The 19,801-nt window shown below is 36.9% G+C and overlaps 1 protein-coding gene across 27 annotated transcripts in view; it reads right to left on the reverse strand.

Annotated features, from left to right (window-relative positions):
- NRXN1 (neurexin 1) overlaps positions 1-19,801 on the reverse strand; it is a 1,167,944-nt gene that overhangs the window by 32,210 nt on the left and 1,115,933 nt on the right. The window lies entirely within an intron of this gene.

Here is a 19,801-nt window from a genome sequence, read left to right on the forward strand (position 1 = left end):
TTGATTTCAGCTCAGATTGTGATCTGATGAACTGAAGAACTGAGCTCCATTCAGACTCTGCACTCAGCTCAGAGTCTGCTTAAGATTCTCTCTCTCCCTCTCTCCCTCTGCCCTTTAACTCAATGATCTTTTTTTTCCTCTTCTCATTAATCCACCAATGAATATACTTCCAACTTCTGAGTTCTCCCTTATTAGCTACTGTTTTCATCACATAAGTGCTAATGAGATTCTTATTTTTCTCTTTCTCATACAGCCATCATTCAAGTTTTGTCAAATTATCTCTCACTACATCCTGGAAATATATAAATGGAAGTGGCTATTTATTAATAATATTGGCTGTCTTCCCATATACTATCTAGACAGGCATTTATTGATTAGGGTAGTCTCATTTGCACAATGGACCTAGAATTAGAGGTTCAAAATCAAAGATGTGGAAAGAGCCAGAGGAAGCTAGCTACCCATAACAATTCTTTCCTACTAGGCAGTATGAAAACCAATGTCTTCTTGATAGAGCTTTAACCTGGGAACATAGGACAACTTATACTCCACACAATTCTTGGTGTATGGAACAGCAAGAAATAGGGATGTGGTTGGAAACGATGATGATTTAGTTAACAGAAAATTAATCTTCTGATTTTTTTGACCCATGACTTGACTATATGTAAGGTTCTAAACTAGGCTCCCCCAAATTAGCCAATGTCTGAACAGTACTTTAATGTGTGTTTCTGCCAAGCACTGATTGACAGTAAACATTTTCTGGCTCGGATGTTACCATGTTATTTCATTCATACACCGAGAAGATCTACTCTTTTCTGACTGTAGTTAAGCTGGAACTCCAAGCTTCCCTATCTGACTTCTTCATTCCTTATGGTACTTACTTTGGTTCCCTAATACATATTTGAAATAGAATACTTTTCAGCCATTTCACTTTTATTTTTAGTGTGATGATCAATAATAGAAAATATAAGTTAGTTCAGAAATCAAGTTACAAATCTGGATTTTAAGCAATATGCATCATCTTGAACTAATTTTTGTGTTTTTGACAGTACTTAAGAATATATATGTTATATATGTAAGGATATACTATACATGTTAATACATGTGTTATATATGTATATATAATTGCTTGAATAGATGCATCATAATAACTTCTCTATCTCACAGGGATCTTGTGGAGATCAAATTTGAAATGCTTGAAAGCACTTTTGAAACATCAGAGTTCCCACAGTGCAGTGTTTATGTGTTATTATTAAAACTAATAAGGAATTATTTTTGTTTTTCGTACGACACTCTATAAAGAATAGTTCTGGGGAGAGCTTAAAGAGGGCAGCCAACTATCCACTTCACTGCATAACTTTGATTTTCATATCCTGAAATCCTCCTGTCCCCTCAGTTGAATAGGATCTGTTTCTCTCATCCAACTGGCCCCTCACATAGATATTGCTATTCTTGGGCTGATCCCCTTCATACAAGGATAGGATTCATTTCAGCCTTGCTTATTTAGTGTAATGTACAAGACAGGTAGTACCAATCCACACCTGGCCCTGTCATTACCTCCTTGCTAGGCCTGATCTCTTGGGGAGTCACTGCAGAGAGGCAGGGACACTGGAGACCTCCTGAGTTCTCCTCCTTACTCACTTTACTGGGACCTAGAAGATGGTGACAAGCTGATTTATTTTATCTCTGTGTCCATGGTTTACTTCTCATGTATGCCCTATTACATCTAGAATCTCTAAATGAACAGATGAGTAGGAAGAATAGATCACTCGGCAAACACTGTTATTAAAGGAGCGTGAGAAGGAGAGGGAGGAGGGGAGGGGGGAGGGGAGAAGAGATATTCTTTAGGTGTGATCCCAGCTGCATTGTGCTCCCTATTATAGTGATTGTATTTGTAATTATAACATGATACTGCGTATGGCTGTGCCCTCTGTATGGATTAATAATATACAAATTAAAAATTTTTAAGAGATTTTATTTATTTATTTAAGAGAGAGAAACAGAGACAGCGAGAGAGCAGGAGCAGGGAAAGAAGAAAAGCAGGCTCCCTGCTGAGCAGGGAACCGGATGTGGGACTCGATCCCCAGGACCCTGAGATCATGACCTGAGCAAAAGGCAGACACTCAACCAAAAGAGCCACCCAGGCACCCCACTACTTAACTTTTAATTAATAATATACTAATTAAATATTTTCTTAGTACATCGGGACAGTGGAGGTATTTGCCTTTCCAAACTATGTTGAAGTATAAAAGTTTGGGAACAGCTCAGGTGTATGTTTTATTTTATTTCACGTACTTCTGTGGGACAGAGTTTATGTCCATGTTTAACACCCTCAGAATATCTATCACAAGAGCTCAAGAGATTTGGTTTGACATGGCTTCACCATTGATTGTGGTGAATCGTTTCACCATGCATATGCATATCAGCATATTGTTATAAGCCTTAAATGTACACAATTTTTATCTGTCAATTATATGTCAATAAAGATGAAAAAGTCATCACACTCTAAGCCTGGCTTATCTCCTTTAAATATCTGCAATTCAAATAAAAGCCTATTATGAAAATAAGTGATTATAAAAATAAAATTACTAAAGTTGAGGGTGCATGATTCACTTTGATTTTAAACACGGAAGGAATATTCCACATGACACTTAAATTGGAATAATCATGTCCAATAGCTTTATTCCTAATGGTCATCCTTTCTAAGCTCACTCCACTAAGATGTATGTTTGTCACAACTGCTCCTTTATAACAGTTCATTAAGTCTCAAAATAAGAGTGAGCAAGTATAGATTATTTTCCAGGAGTATGACTCCTAAGGGTGGCAAATGAGAATTGTGGCAAAATCACACTTTTTCAAAGATTTTATCTGTCTCTAACATCTCTAGAAGTGACAATGGAACTTTATAACTGGTTTCCACATTATACTTCATGGCTGGAAATTTATGGTAGAGAAATGGCAAGAAGTGACATTATCTTTAAAGGAAAAGAGAGAATGACTGAAAGAAAGAAGGAAAAGCTAAAAATGTCTTGCAATAAGCCAGTCTGCCTTTTTTTATGAAGCAGTCCTGTCCCTTGAGAAAGCAGTAAGATATAGTCTGCTTTATAGAAGAAACTGAGAAAAAATAGTTAACTATCATTCCGGGTGCTCTGTACCCCCCAGGCTGCCTCTCCCCCCTGCACTCTACTGTAATAGTCCTGCATTGCAAATATTTCTGTCTGATTGTAAAGAAACTATACCTCAATCATGTTTTCCTTCAATATCTAACTATAAGATGAAAGTTTAATTTTCCTCCTGAAATAAGCTGCATAGAGATAAGGGCTGGCTGAGACCAGCCATCAGATTTGGACCAAGAAATATGTGTGGGACAGAATACACTAAAAAATTGAGATCTTTTGACTGATTCTTCCATGGGTTCACTCATTCATTCATTCATTCATTTATCCACTTACAATCATTTATTGAATACCTTTGATGAATAAGGAGTTACACAGAGGAGGAATAGAATAGACAGCCAGATGTGCCCACCTTGAATTGCATGGAGAACTTCAGGTATGGGACGAATAGAGGCTGTCTATGAGCAGAAAGTTGCTCTTTGATCACTGAGCATGGAAGAAGTCGAGGTGCGAGAGCTGGCCGGAGGGGGCTGAAGTCCAAGCCGCTGCTGCTTATTAGCTGTGGGAGTTTGGGAAAGTTCCCTAACTTCTCTGTATTTCTTCCTAAGTACAAATGAAGTGATTTACACTATTTTACAGGATTATGAAGATAATTAAATACTCTAGGGCTAGGGCTGCCTGGCTGGCTTAGTTGGTTGGGTATCCAGATCTTGATTTTGGCTCAGGTCATGATCTCGGTGTCGCGTCAAGCTCCATGCTCTGAGTACGGAACCTGCTGGATATTCTCTCTGTCCCTCTGCCCCTCACTCCACTCGTGTATCTCCCCCTCTCCAAAATAAATAAATAAATAAATAAATAAAATCTTTATAAAATTCTCTAGGGCTCGATAGGTCTGTCTAGCACAGTGACTGGCACTTAGAAGACGTTTGACAATATTATGACATAAATACAGCTGGTTCTGTATAAGTTCTCACTTCACTTTCCCTGCAACACCAGAGGGAAGCGTTGTTCATAGCACTGGACTCCTGAGATCTTTAGACACAGATATTCTCTTCACAAAGCAAGTGTAATTTATGACTTAAATCCAAAGTCCCACGTTGAAACATTCCATAAACAGAGCGCTTCTTAAAACTCCTCAAAAAACATCACATCATCCATACACAGAAAAGCCAAAGAGTTCTCTTCTCCCCAGGTGTGTGATGTAACCTAGAATTTGTCAAACTGTATTTATTTTAGAGTTGGGAGACTCCTTAAGGTATCTGTCCCAGGTGCCTTATGGTAAAGAGAGAGAAACTAACGTGGCATGGTCAGGCATGCGGGATCAAATCACTACTGGCTCAGTGTCAGGTGTAGAATGAGATCCTGCCTCCTGTCCCTCCATCCAGTTGGCATTCCCCTCCCGCCACTGCTCCCAGTCTCATGTCTGGGTAAGAGGAAGGTTAAAAAAAAAAAAATAGCAGCAGATTAATTTGCTACTTTCCCCAATTTTCTCAAACATGATTTGCCTTTTTCAATTCTGCTCTAAGTTTTCCTGAAAATTTTTTAAGCAAGACCTTTATGAAATACGAGGGAATGGAATCCGCTGATGTCACCCAGAGCTGCTAGACCAGAGAGCACTTAGCAGATCCTGCAAAGCCTGTGACGGACTGCTTGAAGAATAAGCATGCAGAAGCGATGGGAGAATTCTGCTCATTGTCTTCTGCAGGACTAGCAGCTTCATTAGAGAGCCTGCCTTTGTGTGCATTTCATTTGGTGGAACCTTGACAGCACGCTGCCCCACAGGTATTTGAGTGTTTTATTTGGTTATGCTATTGTCTAATGACCTCTTCTTCTTCAACTACTCTTCACACATTACTATTATTATTATTTTGGCCATTAAAAGCATTGTGACAAGGAAAGCTCACGCGAAAAACGCTTAGACGGCTAAGTGACTAACGAAATCCTCTCCTGGACAGCTCTTCCCTCTCCAGCGTTGCATCCTACAATCAGTTCTGCTCAGCTCTGACACATTTCCTCCAAGTTGCTATGCTACATCTCCCGCCTGGATGTGCCCTTTTCCTTCGCCTGCAATCCCTGCCCCCTCCCTCCATTCTCATTACTGGGATGCCTGCTGATGAAGGACCATAAATAAGTTTTCTATTCACACACACACACACACACACACACACACACACACGTCACTTATCATCTCGAGAACTTTTGAAATCACGGAAGTGTCACCTTTTAACCAGAGAGTTCAGAAGACAAGCTGTTTTGGTAGTTTGTTATCAAAGTGAGGAACGTGGGAACCTGCCACGGAGCTGTGATCTCACGTGGTCAAGCATGCAGCTGTGCCCTGCGTCAGAGACCCTCCCACTCCTCTTTCACTTTTTAATCAAGGCATGCTCTTACTAGGTTTTCTCTTTTGTCTATCAGTGTCAGCCTTCAGAGACACTCTTTTCCTTTTCAAAATCACTTCTTTGATCTGCTTTGAGCTGGAAATCCAGATAACCAAGTTTCTATATTTTGAGAAATAATAATGGGCTATAAGGAAAAGAGGATTAGAGAAGCACTCTAAGAAGCCCAGGTGCTTTAGAGCCCTCAGTCGAGGCTCATGACTTCACGTCCACTGACTCGTTAGTTGTCTCAAAATACAAGGTTCCTTCTGAAGGTAGTGCCTTTATTTCTAAGTCACCCGTGCAATAACATTTTTACTATGATGATTCTCAAATGGGCTTTTCTTATTTCTTAAAGTCCAAGGATCCTTACTAGAACTATACCCCAAATACCTCAATCTATTTGCCAAGATCTAATCAAATAGAAGCCAAACCTCACTCAATGTTCCCCTGAGCCTGCTGGGAGAGAGATGAGCGCTAGAACAAGGAAGGTGGCCCTCTCAGTGTCTGTGACCGCCAAGCTACCTGAAAGAATGGAGGGTATGTTTGCTTGTACTCAGGAGTGGAACTGATGCTCCCAGGGTTCCAGCTATATTTGAGTCACTCTGTATTTTTTTTTTTTTAAGATTTTATTTATCCATTTGACAGACAGAGATCACAAGGAGGCAGAGAGAGGGAGAGGGGGAAGCAAGCTCCCTATAGGGCTTGATCCCAGGACCTGGAGATCTCGACCTGAGCAGAAGGCACCGGCCCAAGCCACCGAGCCACCCAGGCGCCCCTCACTCTGTATTCTGAGTAGAAAGACGCCGTCCGCGGTAGCTCCTTTTCTGGTTTCCTGGAAGCAGCTCCTCACCTGACAAACTGAGGAGTGTTGCTGCTGGTTATGGGACCTTGTAATGCGGCTCCTAGTGATTTAGGCACATGAGCATTAGAGCCAGAGTTTAAATCTGGAGTTAGCAGAACTTGGATGACTGATTTAACCTCTCATTTGTAAAATGGGAAGGATGCAGTATCCGTCTCTGCAGTGTAGTTGTAAGAATTGGGAAAATCATGATCAATGAAGTTCTTGATGCATAGTAAACACTAAATAAATCTTGGCTACTCTTGCCCTCTAACTATATAAGACACACACATATGTTACCCAGCATGCCAGGGGGCAGCATGTTTTTTGCTAAAGTGGGCAAAACCCCAATATCCCAATAACCACGATAAGCAGACTCTCCACATTTACCCTTGCCTAGAGTACTGTGAAGTAGTAGGAGGAAAAAAAGCCAAATATTGGAAGGAGAATGTAAATGTACTTTCCCCCTGAATGTTCTATTTTGCTTTTCAACTTTCAAACTCCAGTTTATTTCAAAACATACTCCCAACCATTCCAAAGCATTTTCAAGTTGGAAAGCCTTCTTTTTTGTTTCACAATAAGCTAACTGCAGGTGCAAACTCGAGGGAGACAGACCTTGGAAATTTTAAGTACGTTGCCATGGCAATGGTTTGCAAGAATGTGTATGAGTTTCATCTTAGCTCTCAAGCATTCAACTGAGTTCATATGTGGAGGTTCAAATTGCTAGGCACACAATGTTTGCCATTCATTGTGTCTTGAAAGGCTTGGAAATAACTGTCTCTGTTGCTTATAGCAACTAGAAACCACAAAATACTATCTATCTATCTAGCTATGCAAATGTAGAGATCTAGTCATTCATTATCTGCTCTTAGCTGGCCATCCTCACCATTTTGGCTGCTCTAAAGGAAGCTGTATACATAAATACAACAATAAACACTTTCCCCATTGTTGCAAACACAGAGTTGAATTCTCAATATGAATTAACTGTAAAACTTTTCTATTGAATTTTCATATTAATTTTCTCATTCAAAATGAACATATCCTTAAAGAAGCATGATAATTATTTAGGGATGCTCAATTAAAGAAAACTTTCAGTCTAATGAAATGTGGAGGATCTTTTTAAAAGGGTCCTGTCCTAGAAGGCAGGAAAGAAGAAGTCTGTAATTCTAGTCATTAAATCAAATGCTCCCCCATCCTTGAAAAAGCAATACCACCACCACCATCACCAAGAAAACATACAAAAGAAGTAATTTTGTCTTGTTTGAATCATCATTACCTCAATAGTTCTTAAATGGTTCAGTTGATGCTTCTAAACTAAATCCTCCACAATAGTTTCATGATTCATTGGCAATAAAAGCAGTGATTACTTGACAAAAGCATCCCCCCCTCCCAAATGGAATCCACAGAACATTAAAAATGCAAAGTTTTAAAGTTATCTCTTTGGTCTAAGAAATAATTCTTAACAAATTCTTTTCAAATTCTAAGGCTCTTTCCATGTAAAATTGTACTCTGCAAATTAAGTCAATATTTTGTAAAAAATTCATTCACTAGCAAAAAAAAAAAAAAAAGCTGGATTTCTAAGATTGCATATTTTTTAGTATTCCTAGCAAAAGCTTTTGCTGCAAATGATCCATCATGATAAAAAGTGCCCCACATAAAATGAGGCCACCAGGGACCCCACTATCTCCTGTATTTGGTTACCAACAAAACCTTCACAAAAATGTTATTAGCTACCAAAGACTGGCAGTTACAAGTCCACTTTGCTGCTTTAACTTTGACCTGTCCTCCAACACACACACACACACACACACACACACACACACACTCATTCTAAACCCCCATACTCCTGGATTTGACAGCTTGTTGATGTACTTTAAAACTGCAGTGGTCCTCTCTTCACCTCCCCCATTCTAAAAAAGCCTACAGGAATTCTGGAATTAAACAAATGAGAACACAATAATTAGCTATGCATACTGTCAAGTGGATCTAAAAAGAAAAACAACCCAGAAAACACAACAATCAGCAGTTTCAAGCTCTAACAAGAATCTACATTGAGTTCCCATTTATTTTAAACAAAAATAGATTAGGTCTTTTGAAAAATGTTCACTGCAGTTTCCAAGGAAATAGGGCAAATCAGCTAATGGGTCTTTTACATCTCTAATTTCTATGATGCTGATATAGTAGAAAAGTCTTTGATGCTACAATCTTTCCAAATAATTTCTGTTCTACTCTTCTATAATCAGATTCATTCCCAAAGTAAGTAGTATTAAAAATTGTGCCAAAGTGGATACGAAACAGGTAAGTGGATCAAAGCACATGCTGTGACCCTCCCCATTCACAAACCCCCAAAACCTCACCTCAGTAGTTTTATAGCTGGTAACTAAATTAGTATAAGCATTAAGGGCAAAATGGAAAGGGAAACAAATTTCTAAATTATCTGCTGTGTATGTGTGTGAATGGGAGAGAGGGGGCATTCAATTCTTTGGATGTACCAATTATATAACGTGTAGCTAAATCTCTGGGAGTCTTTAGAGATGACAGCTGAGCACCTTCTCCCCCTTGCCAACCATGCTGAATCTAAACTATGAAGCAACATGGATTACCTGTAACCTATACATGCATTGTGTGAAATAACCAGCAATGTTCCCACGGACAGTCAATGCTCCCTTTACCTGTTATAAAGACAATATTATAGGATGAGAATATCTGAGTTTTTGAAAATCCAGAATTATGACAAATTGGGTCAATTCAACTACCTTAAAACTTTTTTTTGCTTTAATTCTCTTATCTTTAAGGTAGTAGAGCAACAGGGACCTACTTTATAAATTGAGAATGAAAGGTGAGATGTCTGAAAGTGGTCTGGGATAGGACACGCATTCTGAACCAACCAGGAATTCCATCATTACCTAAGCCATGGACCTGAGGCAAATCACTCTCCATGTCAATATAAATAGGTTGGATTTGGTTAGACCCCTCAGGTCCCTTTAAAATGTGATAATCGGGCACCTACATAGCTCAGTCAGTTAAGTGTCTGCCTTTGGCTCAGGTCATGATCCTGGGGTCCTGGGATCAAGTACCGCCTTGGGCTCCCTGCTCAATGGGAGGCCTGCTTCTCCCTCCCCCTCTGCTTGCTGCTCCCCCTACTTGTGCTCTCTCTCTCTCGTTTACTCTCTCAAATAAATAAATAAATCGAAAAAAAAAATGTAATCATCAGTGGTAACACAGTGGTAATGGTGCAATTCGTATTTTGATTATGGTAGTGGGTGCAGGAAGCTATACATGTGATGAAGCTGCACATACACACACAGGCACATGTAATTAGTGAAATCTGAAAAACTCTGTGATTTGTAGCAATATACTGTTCTGGTTCTGATATTGGACTACAGTTATGTAAGATGTTAACATGGGGAGAAGTTGGATAGACGGTGTAGGGGATCTCCCTGTGTTTTCTTTGTAACTATCTGTGAATCTGTCATCATTTCAAAATTAAAAGTCTTACAAGTATGAAAATATATGCACACCACATAAATACAATAACCTTTGATTTCATGAAAGGCCTTGCAGCCACATATGAAACAAAAACATACAGGGCCTGATGCTTGACCAAGGAGGTGAAATTTATTGGTTCTAAACAATTTACTTTCCAGCTAAATGTGATAGTTTCTATCTAAAACAATTAGTGGTATTATGGTAGTTAAAATATTGACTATTTCACCATGATTTGAATTGTCAGATGATGGGTCACTGCTAGTAATACCATTTTTGCCTACCTTCCATCATTTATCTTTGAATATTGAATCCTAAGGATTAAGACACCAAAAAAAAATCCCAATATTTTCAACCATAACATATATTATACCCTTAATTTAAAAGAGAAAATTAAAACAAAATACACACACACACCCTAAACAAAACCAGCACAATTAAAAAGGAAGTATCAGGGCTTTACTAAAAACTAAATTTCTAATACTTATATCCTCAAGACTCTGGTTTCTGCCCAGTTAACTACTGCTACAATGAGTAATCTTACTTTCCATTCCTCAAATCTACGGAATTCTATCCCTCTAAGAATTAAATTGTGCTCAATATATTTCCTTCCTTTTCTTTTCTTTTCTTTTTTTTTTTTAATGTGGGGCTTGAACTCATGACCCTGATGATCAAGAGTCATATGCTTAACCAACTGAGCTACCCAGACACCCCTCAGTATATTTCCTTTCAATGTCACAGAATTCAGTTAGTTCTCCTGACTTCCATGATGTTTAAAAATAATGGCTAATAACTCAGCAACTTTATATCCAGATATTGGTTTCAAAATTTGACTCTTAAGTGACACAAATGGGACAGAAGAAAGCAACAGATGCCAGTAGCATCCTTCTGTTAGAGACAAATTAAAAGAAGAGAGACAAAGTGAACAGGAAATTAAAAAAAAAAAAAAAAAGAGGAAGAAGAAGAATGAGCAGAAGAAGGAGTAAAATAGAAAAAAAGTTTCCTCCACCTGTTTGGAAAGTGGGAGGGTGTCTCAGTTTATTTTCCAAGTGAGACCAATGGCAGAGGTCTTTCACACTTAGGAAAGTAAGATTAATGCCTCACTCAGTGAGATGTGAAATAGGTCTTGGTTCCAAAATTCTAGAAAGGTGTTTAAGAGGGGGAAATAAAGCATTAGAAAACATGCAAGTAAAAATAAGACAATCTATCAAACCAGCTCTGCCCCAGGATTAACTAACTCAGCTGAGTCTTAAGGCTTTAGCTGTCGGTGGCAGCCAAGACCTCACTCCTCTTACACAACCAACCCTAAGACACAGAACAGAGAAGCGGGCAGTAGAGGAGTTTCCTGCTCTTGAATATTTTTCACCAAATCATAGAAGATAAAACAAACAGAAGCAATTTCTCAGGGCTTTAACTAAAATGGGCTAAGAATGGTGAGTTATCAGATGAAATCCTGTCAGAACTCAGGCATACTTTTCCAAAAATTAATTCTACCTGCTACAGTAAATTTGAGGTGGTAAGAGGAATTACTCCCAATAAAAGAACAAAATATAAAATAGGTGATTAGCCAAGAAAGACACCAAGCGGGGGCAAGTGGTCATGTGTTCCAGAGCTGCCCAAACCAAATCCAAGCCTATACTTCACACTGCCAATAAGGGAAGGAGCTGGCTGAGCAGCGTGGGCTACCACACACCTCATAACGCCTTGCCCTTCTTTACTCTCCTCGGTGCCACAGTGCTTATTCAGCCTTGCTGGGTCTAGAGTTCACTTGAAAGTTGAAGTGTTTCAAGTTAACTGTGCTCTGGGAGTCAAATCTGTGCTAAGATTATATTAAAAGCTAAACCTCTACTGTACATATCAACTGGTACTCCAAAATGCTGGTTTCCCAGAATATCCACCAAATTCTGTGTTTAGATGCTGATAACAAATAGAAAAAAAATAAAATAAAAATGCAATCACTGCACCTTCTATACATTAAGAAGTCTTGAAATTACAAATGTCAAAATTCTAATTTCATTTGCCTGTGTCTAAAAATATTTCCCTGCTAATTATTTCAAATTACTATAGACATTTTGCAAGCTCTATTAGATTTTATATATAAATTGTGAACATCCATAAAAATAATTTGTCCTACCCATCTAATTTTTTCTTCCCAATCTAGACCCACTTTCTTTTTCATGTTTATAGAGAAATGCTTACAAAGTCTTGTGCTCCGAGGATCTCATTTGGCACTTATCAAACTTATTTTTTCATAAATCTTTATCAGCAATGAGAATTTTTCTCAGACCGTGTTGTTGATTGCTTATGTCACCACTTTTCCTTCCACTTCCATTAGAAGCCACAGGGCACCTTACTTCTTAGAGAAGAATGTGAAGCTGATTTGGGGATGAAGGACTTTTAGTTCAGAGTATGCATCACTTTATAAAATATTTATTGATACAAAACCTAAAAATATACATGGTAGGTACAGTGTTCACGTGGCTAATTATTTAGTAGATTCAGCCCATGATTTTATACCACAGGGTTCTTATTAGGAATACCACAAAGGGAATCAGAGTTTCTTGACACATGGTAATAAATATTTTCACTCACAATGAATAATTTAGCTCTTTTGGCATTCATTGTATGAAAAATAGATTTGAAACAATTTCAAGGTCTCCTAGCAAACGTAGAAGTTCTGGCACACAAGAACAGGCAGTATGGGGCTCCTTCCCTTTGTTTTCACAGAATTTTGCTTGCTTTTATGATGCACACACTGCAAAATTTTTCCCCATTTGTCAAGATGATGTTGAAATGAAAAGATATTGTTTCTTCTATAGCATTTCCTATTGTGGATTTCTGTAATTCCAAATCACTAATTCTCTGCAATTTACCAGCCTTGCCCATAGAATGCTAATGAGCCTCTATATTCTTGATTGTGGAAATGGAAAAGGAGCTTTCCCTCAAATTAATGCTAGCCAAAACTGGAATTAGTTTCACACTAGTCTCAAAATGAAAATTCCCGTAAGAGAATTACATATATAAAGTCATCTAAAATTTCAGGGAGATGATTCAACAAAATGAAAAGCAGTGCATGTTTTAAGACCACTTGTCTTTGAAAACTTTTCTTCTAAAGGAAATTCACATTTATTCATACTCCAAAATCATAATGTATTAGAGCTACAAAGCCCTCACCTTATAAATGGGGAAGTCAAGTACCAGAAAATTAAGTAGTTGGTCTTCATCTCACCAACAGCAGTAAAAATTTCTCCAGTTCGGTCTCTTTACATATGTCCATTAAAAGAAAATGTTTTAAGATTAGATAAGCCCCTCAAATAACTCATTCATGATGGGGTATGTTGAATGATGCAAACTGAGGGTGGCTGTAAAGGTCTAAAGTTTAGTCTAGGCTGAAAATGGCATAAATTTCGCATGGAAACAAAAAAGAGAATCTTAGACTAACTTCAAAATAAAACCGACATATATAAGGGTACAAAGAAAAAACAGATATAAACAAAAAGGACTATTTTTCTGTTAACTGTCTTTCCTCCTAAAATACTTGAGTGAATGTTTCAAAGTAGAAATTCTGGGTGGTTCAGTGAAAAGGATTCTCTCAGGTATTGATGGGATTCAAATGTTGAAATTTTCCAAATATAGTCTGATGACATTCATTGACAGAAATGTAAAAAAAGAAAAAAAAAATCACTTCTCCAAGAGCATACTGAATGTTAATTTTTTAGCACTGGCAAATGAAAAATGCTTAAATAAAACATTAATATTAGGGTAGGCTGGATGAAGACTGAACTCTGATTGCAGCATTTCTATGTATTTAAATTACAGCTCTTATTTAAAAACCTAAACAAAAGATGCATACTAATCTGATCAAATCTTATATATTACCTATGAGTTGGCCAAAGTGGTATTTATAAAATAATTCTCTTTAAAAAGATGCAGATACAGGCATGGCTTGCATGGAGCACTGGGTGTGGTGACAAAATAATGAATACTGTTTTTCTGAAAATAAATAAATTGGAAAAAAAAAGATGCAGATACATTCATAAAGGAAAAAAAAAATAATTGCCACAACCACAACAAAGTAACCTGTAAATCCCATTCCTCTTTGTAATATTTATAGACACAAAGCATGTATTATCCTCACTTGAATGACATGTCTTTGGAAATGTCCTTACAGTGTAATAAGCAAAGCATATACTTTTCTACTGCATCTTATCATTTTAGAACTTCGTCTTTCTTCCTAAAGTACTACAAAGAATTGAGTATCATTTAGGGGAATTGCTAGGTAGAGAGAGAGAGAGAGAGGGAGAAAGAAAGGGAGAGAGAGGGGCTAATATCAGTATTTACTTTGTTATTGCATCAGGAGCCTTCTGTTTAAAATGATACCATCTGCTCAATTGAAATTTCATGGGCTATGTGTGAAACCACAAAGTCAAGAATCTAGGAAGCCCTTGTTGCATGGATGCCTTCAAACACTGACCTAAGCTTACCATCTCTAGCTTGAGATTTTGAAAAGTAATCAAGAAGTATTCAATTTGATATTTTGCACCTATGTATCATTTCAATCAGGACTCATGACTGGTTCATGAAGCTTCCCATAATTATTCACTGTATTTTAAGCCACTTACTGAGGAAACAATAGTATTGATAACAATTTCAATAACACAACTAGACTGTTCATGTAATTATCACTATTCAAAATTGTTTCACTCAAGGCTAAGCCCTGGCTTTCTTCCTATACCATCTCCATTATACTTTCTTTAGAGTGGGTATCATTCAAAAAGAAAGTAGAATCAAAGAAATGGAAGGTGAATCAGGCAGATTGAAAATTACTGCTGGAGTAATTTACAAACACACTCGATTTACAAACACACTCAAATTACAAACACACATGTAGCCTAACATAGTTATACTTACTCTAAAGTATTAATTTACTACTGGAAAAATGACTCAATACTTCAAATCATCTCATCAGTAAAAGAAAACCAATTTCTTACACTATAAAGGAAAATGTTTAGCAGTGAGGGCTGCTTTTAATGAATAAAGAGAATGAAAACCAAATATGCAGGTGATTTTTAAATCAAAAGTGTTGTACATATTTTGCATTTACTTTTATTACTCACAAAACCTAAAGATTGGCTTTTAAGAAATCAATATGCTGTCCTGAGAACATGTAGAACAAGAAACAGCCACCTTGAGTGATTTTGAGCAAGCTACTTGGAACTTTGCTTCCTGTTTGAACATCCTTGGTGTCCTACAGCACATCAGAGGCTGACACTGGTGTGATGGGGTTTGTCGCTCTCTAATGTGATCTGATTTTGTGTTATTTTATTTTGTGACTGTATAACTAGGGTTGCTTAAACAAACACAAGGAACATAGAGCAGAATAACATCCATGCACCTGCTTAACCCATAGTGACCTCTCCTTTCTCCAAACTATCATGAAGTATATGGCAGATGTGTAGCAAATATGTGTTCATCCATGGATACTACAGGGTAAAACAGTTCAGCCTTCAGTACTCTAGTTTTATGTGTTTGTCCTGATTGTTCAACTGGACTTTCAAGGCAAGAGGTATCTTATTTTCCTCTGAGGCATCCATCACTAGGAGTTTTGGTAGAGATCAATCAACCAATAGATATCTTAACAGACCTTAACTATCAAATGTATGAAAACCACTGAGATAATTGCTTATATAATTGTCAATATTCTGGAAAGAGACAATAAACTTCCTAAGAAAACTGCTGACAAATCGAGGGGTAGCTGTTCCTCCTGGGATTTCTAGTTTGTTAGATGAATCTTTTAAATCACTTACTTAGCAGCTAAATATTTAGCAGTGTTTTTATACAGAACATAGTACATTTTATACAGAACATAGTACATTTAACTCTGAAAATCTTGTAGTCCTACTAGAAACCCAATGAATAGATCCCCTCAAATCTAGTTGTGCTACTTAAGCAAAGTCATGATATGTAATTGAAAAGAATGATTTTTAAGCCAGTGGGAGGGCAAATGGTGTAGAAAGCAGATCTAGTCATGCAAGGTGACCCATTATCCAGACAGTTCACACATGAGTAATTGAGAATTGACACCTAAGGCTATACCCATGCAACTCCAAAATAAGGAGCTTTTAAAAAGAAAACTCAATGTAATACTGATTTGACAATAAAATAGTAATATTTTGAAGTCACAAGATAGTTTGAGTTTTATATATTTATATAATACATACTTTATTATATATACATAGTATTTATATATGTAATCTATTTTTTGTATATAAAATGAGTATTTTTCAGCATAAGCAAATTTATTTCACTGTACAATTGATTGGGAAGGCATTGTCTTTGAAGCTCTAGCAGTTTTTTCAATCTGAAAAATGTGTAAAGATCAGATAGGTGGAGCATTTTCCCATAGCATTAAGCCCCCACTTTATTTATGAGGTTACCAGTATATTTAGGTTGTGAACTTATATGATATTTTTGGTCAAAAGTCTGACATATGCTGAGAATCAAGATTGTAGTATCCTACAAAACTCATTGTATTCTAAAAAAAAAAAAAAGCAGTGGAAACAAAGATGAGAACATACAGATATCTTTGAAAGACTAATTTCTTTTGGTCTCCTAAGATAACATTCAAGTCATTCTTACCACTGTATTATAGTTGTGGGAAAAGAATAAGAAAAGTATTTGAATTTTTCTATTATCAAGAAAATAATTATACTGTGGCTTCACAGGCAGAGTACACACACACACATATACTTACATATATATATATATTCACAACGCAAACATATATATACACACAATATATATATACACACAACATACATAGACATACATGCAAATATACCTACAATGGAATATTATTCAGCCATAAAAAAGAAATCATCATTTGTAATAATGTGGACAAATCTAAAGATTATAATGCTAAGTGAAATAAGTCAAAGAAAGACAAATACCATATAAATTCATTCATATGTGGAATTTAAGAAACAAAACAAATGAACAAAGAAAAAAGAGACAAATCAAAACCAGACTCTTAAATATAGAACAAACTGGTGGTGGTCAGAGGGGAGGTAGGCAGTGGAATGAGTGGAATAGGTGAAAGGGATTAGGGGTACACCTATCATGATGAGCACTGAGTAATATTTAGAATTGTTGAATCACTGAATTGTACACCTTAAACTAGTATAACCCTGTACGTTAACTATACTGGAATTTGAAAGACTGAATTAAAATTTTATATACACACATACATATATATGTATACATGCACACAACAATGAAAATAAAAATATGTAACTGATTTTGTAAAACAGTTCTGAGATAGTTACAAATGCTTAATCAAGTGAAATCAGATGAAAGTAAAAATCTGAGGAGGATTTGGCAATGTATAGTGATAATCACTCATAATTTATGAGCCCCAATAGAAAACATCTCATATCTTTTTTGCTTTTCCCTGGTTATTATGCAGTTTGGATTCATACTGGCTTAATGTGTGAAGGGAAACTAGAGATACCCATGGGTTTATAACTTTCTCTTATAAGGAGCAGTGTTAGTGGATATACTCAAAATTGCTTTTCTACTAGATATTACTGTGCATGGCTCCATTCTTTGTGCCAAGGTGATGAGGGAAGGGAGTCTTCAGGAGATTCAAATATCAGTTGTCAAGTAAATGTATATAAGGTGGCAGAAAGTAAAAACAATCTTCCCAGGTCAATATGGTAACGTTTAGTAGAAGTCAAAGAAACTGAAAGCCTAAATATACACAAAAATGTATAAAGCAGAACTTGGTGTCATTATACTTTGCTGACTTTATACATAGCTTATTGTTCAGTAAAACTGAGATCTGGAGCAAATGGCATTTGAATCCACAAATGACAGGGAAAGCTGCAGAGAAACAAAAAATGGGAAGGAGAGGAAATGGGAAATGAAAGAGAAGACTGAATAATAAAATGTAGCACTTGGTCGAAGTGAAATTAAACATCTACTAACACTATTCACCTATGAATTTTGCTAGTTCTCATTAACACTGGAATTAAGAACACTAATTTTGACTGGGAAGAAATTTTGTTTCAAGTGAATTATTTTCCAAATGGGCAGAGTGTAAGCTTAGTTCTCAAAACATTTAAACTTAATATATAGACAAAGGTTGAAAGTCCCTGGCTACATGTTTTCTTCCTCCATTTGGAAATTGAAAAGTGTAAGCCAAGAGGGCTTTTCCCATCAATTAGCACTCTGCCTACTGCAGCCATCATATAGTTAATTGATTGCACTTGTAGTTTATAAACGCACCCAGATGCTGTGGGATGAGCACATTTCGTAAATTAAAGGAGCATATGGAAGGCACACAGACAGTAACATTTCATCATAACTACCCCAAACATCCTTAATATGCAATGCTACATCACTAATTACTATGTAAATATGTAAGTGTTTCCCTGCTTAATGTCTTGGTGAGAAATTTGTTTGGCAGTGGAGTCCAAATGCAGTTTTGACTGGCCATTTAATACCACTTCAGTGCTCTCCTAGTTTCATCCCATTTTGCCTGGAAGGAGAATGTGGCTCTCAGCCTATTGGGCAACCTTGATTGTGCAAAGTCAGTGAAAATGTTTATTCTTTCTCAGTGGGTCATCTTACTTAAGGAACACCTGTCAAACCTCCAAATTATAAATATCTGTCCAAAGTTCTGTCTGCAGGCTCTCTTTCTTCCTGAAAACATTAGATGGAATTTGCCAAGTGAAGAATGTTCTGCTGCTTTGCAGACTCTTTCATTAATTTCTAAGAAAAGGGCAAAGGGGAAAATGACTGCATTAAAGTATGAGAAACTGGCTTAATTATTCAACTATGGGGAAATTAGTATCAATGATCTGAGTAAACTATCTTAAATACCTCAAAATGTCAAAGGTGAAGGCTTCATTCTCTGATCTAGGTCATAGTTCTTTGTCAAGCCAAGGTTGAAAAGGTAAGTTACATGTCTCTACATGCAACATGGCAAAATCTCCTTCATAAGTGGAAATTCTCTCCATATACAAGGTCCACCAATGACATGATTAAGTGAGCTATAGGTGACTCATGGATTAGAAGATGTATATTTAAACTTTTAAAATTTGTATTTTATTGGTAGATTTTGGCAGGATGATTTTGGTCAAATTCATTTGTACTCAGGACTAGAAACAGTGTCTAAGTTCACCTTAAAATTTTGGAAGAATTATTAAATTTACAGAATTCAAAAGTAAATTGATTTTCATTTTTCCCCCAGTCCTATGGCCATTCTGAGTAAAGACTGCCCAGTTATCTGGGCAGGTGGGTGACAGAAAACTTGATAGATGATTCTGAGAGAATAATTTCATTTTAGAATTTGAACTGGGCATTGGTAAAACTTCCAAGCTCCATCATAAAAATCAACAAATACTTAAATAAGCCATGCAAAGTTATTCTAGAAACGAACATCTATTTATAAGCCGGAAGCAAAATAATAGTAGATTAGTCAGCATGGGCTCTTAATATTTTCAGAACTGAAAGCTTAACTTAGGGAAAAAGTTAGCAAACCCCACAGATGCTTGAATCATCTAAGGTCTGGTATATAAGTTTAGTAGTTACTGCCACATTTATATTTATACCAACAACTCAAATAATACAATAGCTTAATTTTAATTTTGTTCCCACTTTTCCTTTACAGGGCAAAGAGAAAAAGATTACAAACAACCCCAAACAGAAAACACACCATTTATAATCTGGTAAAGCAACTTCTCTATTCATGAGATTTCTTCCCTAATCTGTGAAGCAGGGGCTACCTAGTTTGATGGAAAATATTTGTTAAAACAGACATGACATTCCGTCTCATAATTAAAGGAAGATACAATCAGGAGTTCCCTTGAAAAGAAAGGGCAGGCTTTCTTCACTATCAAGAGGACTCTTCCCCTCCCAGCGCCCCTCTTCTGATGTGCAATCCCTTCTGTTCTCCATCTGCTCTGCCCCCACCTATTGTCTCC

This window comes from Neovison vison, chromosome 8, assembly GCF_020171115.1.
Source record: "Neovison vison isolate M4711 chromosome 8, ASM_NN_V1, whole genome shotgun sequence".
NCBI lineage: Eukaryota > Metazoa > Chordata > Mammalia > Carnivora > Mustelidae > Neogale > Neogale vison.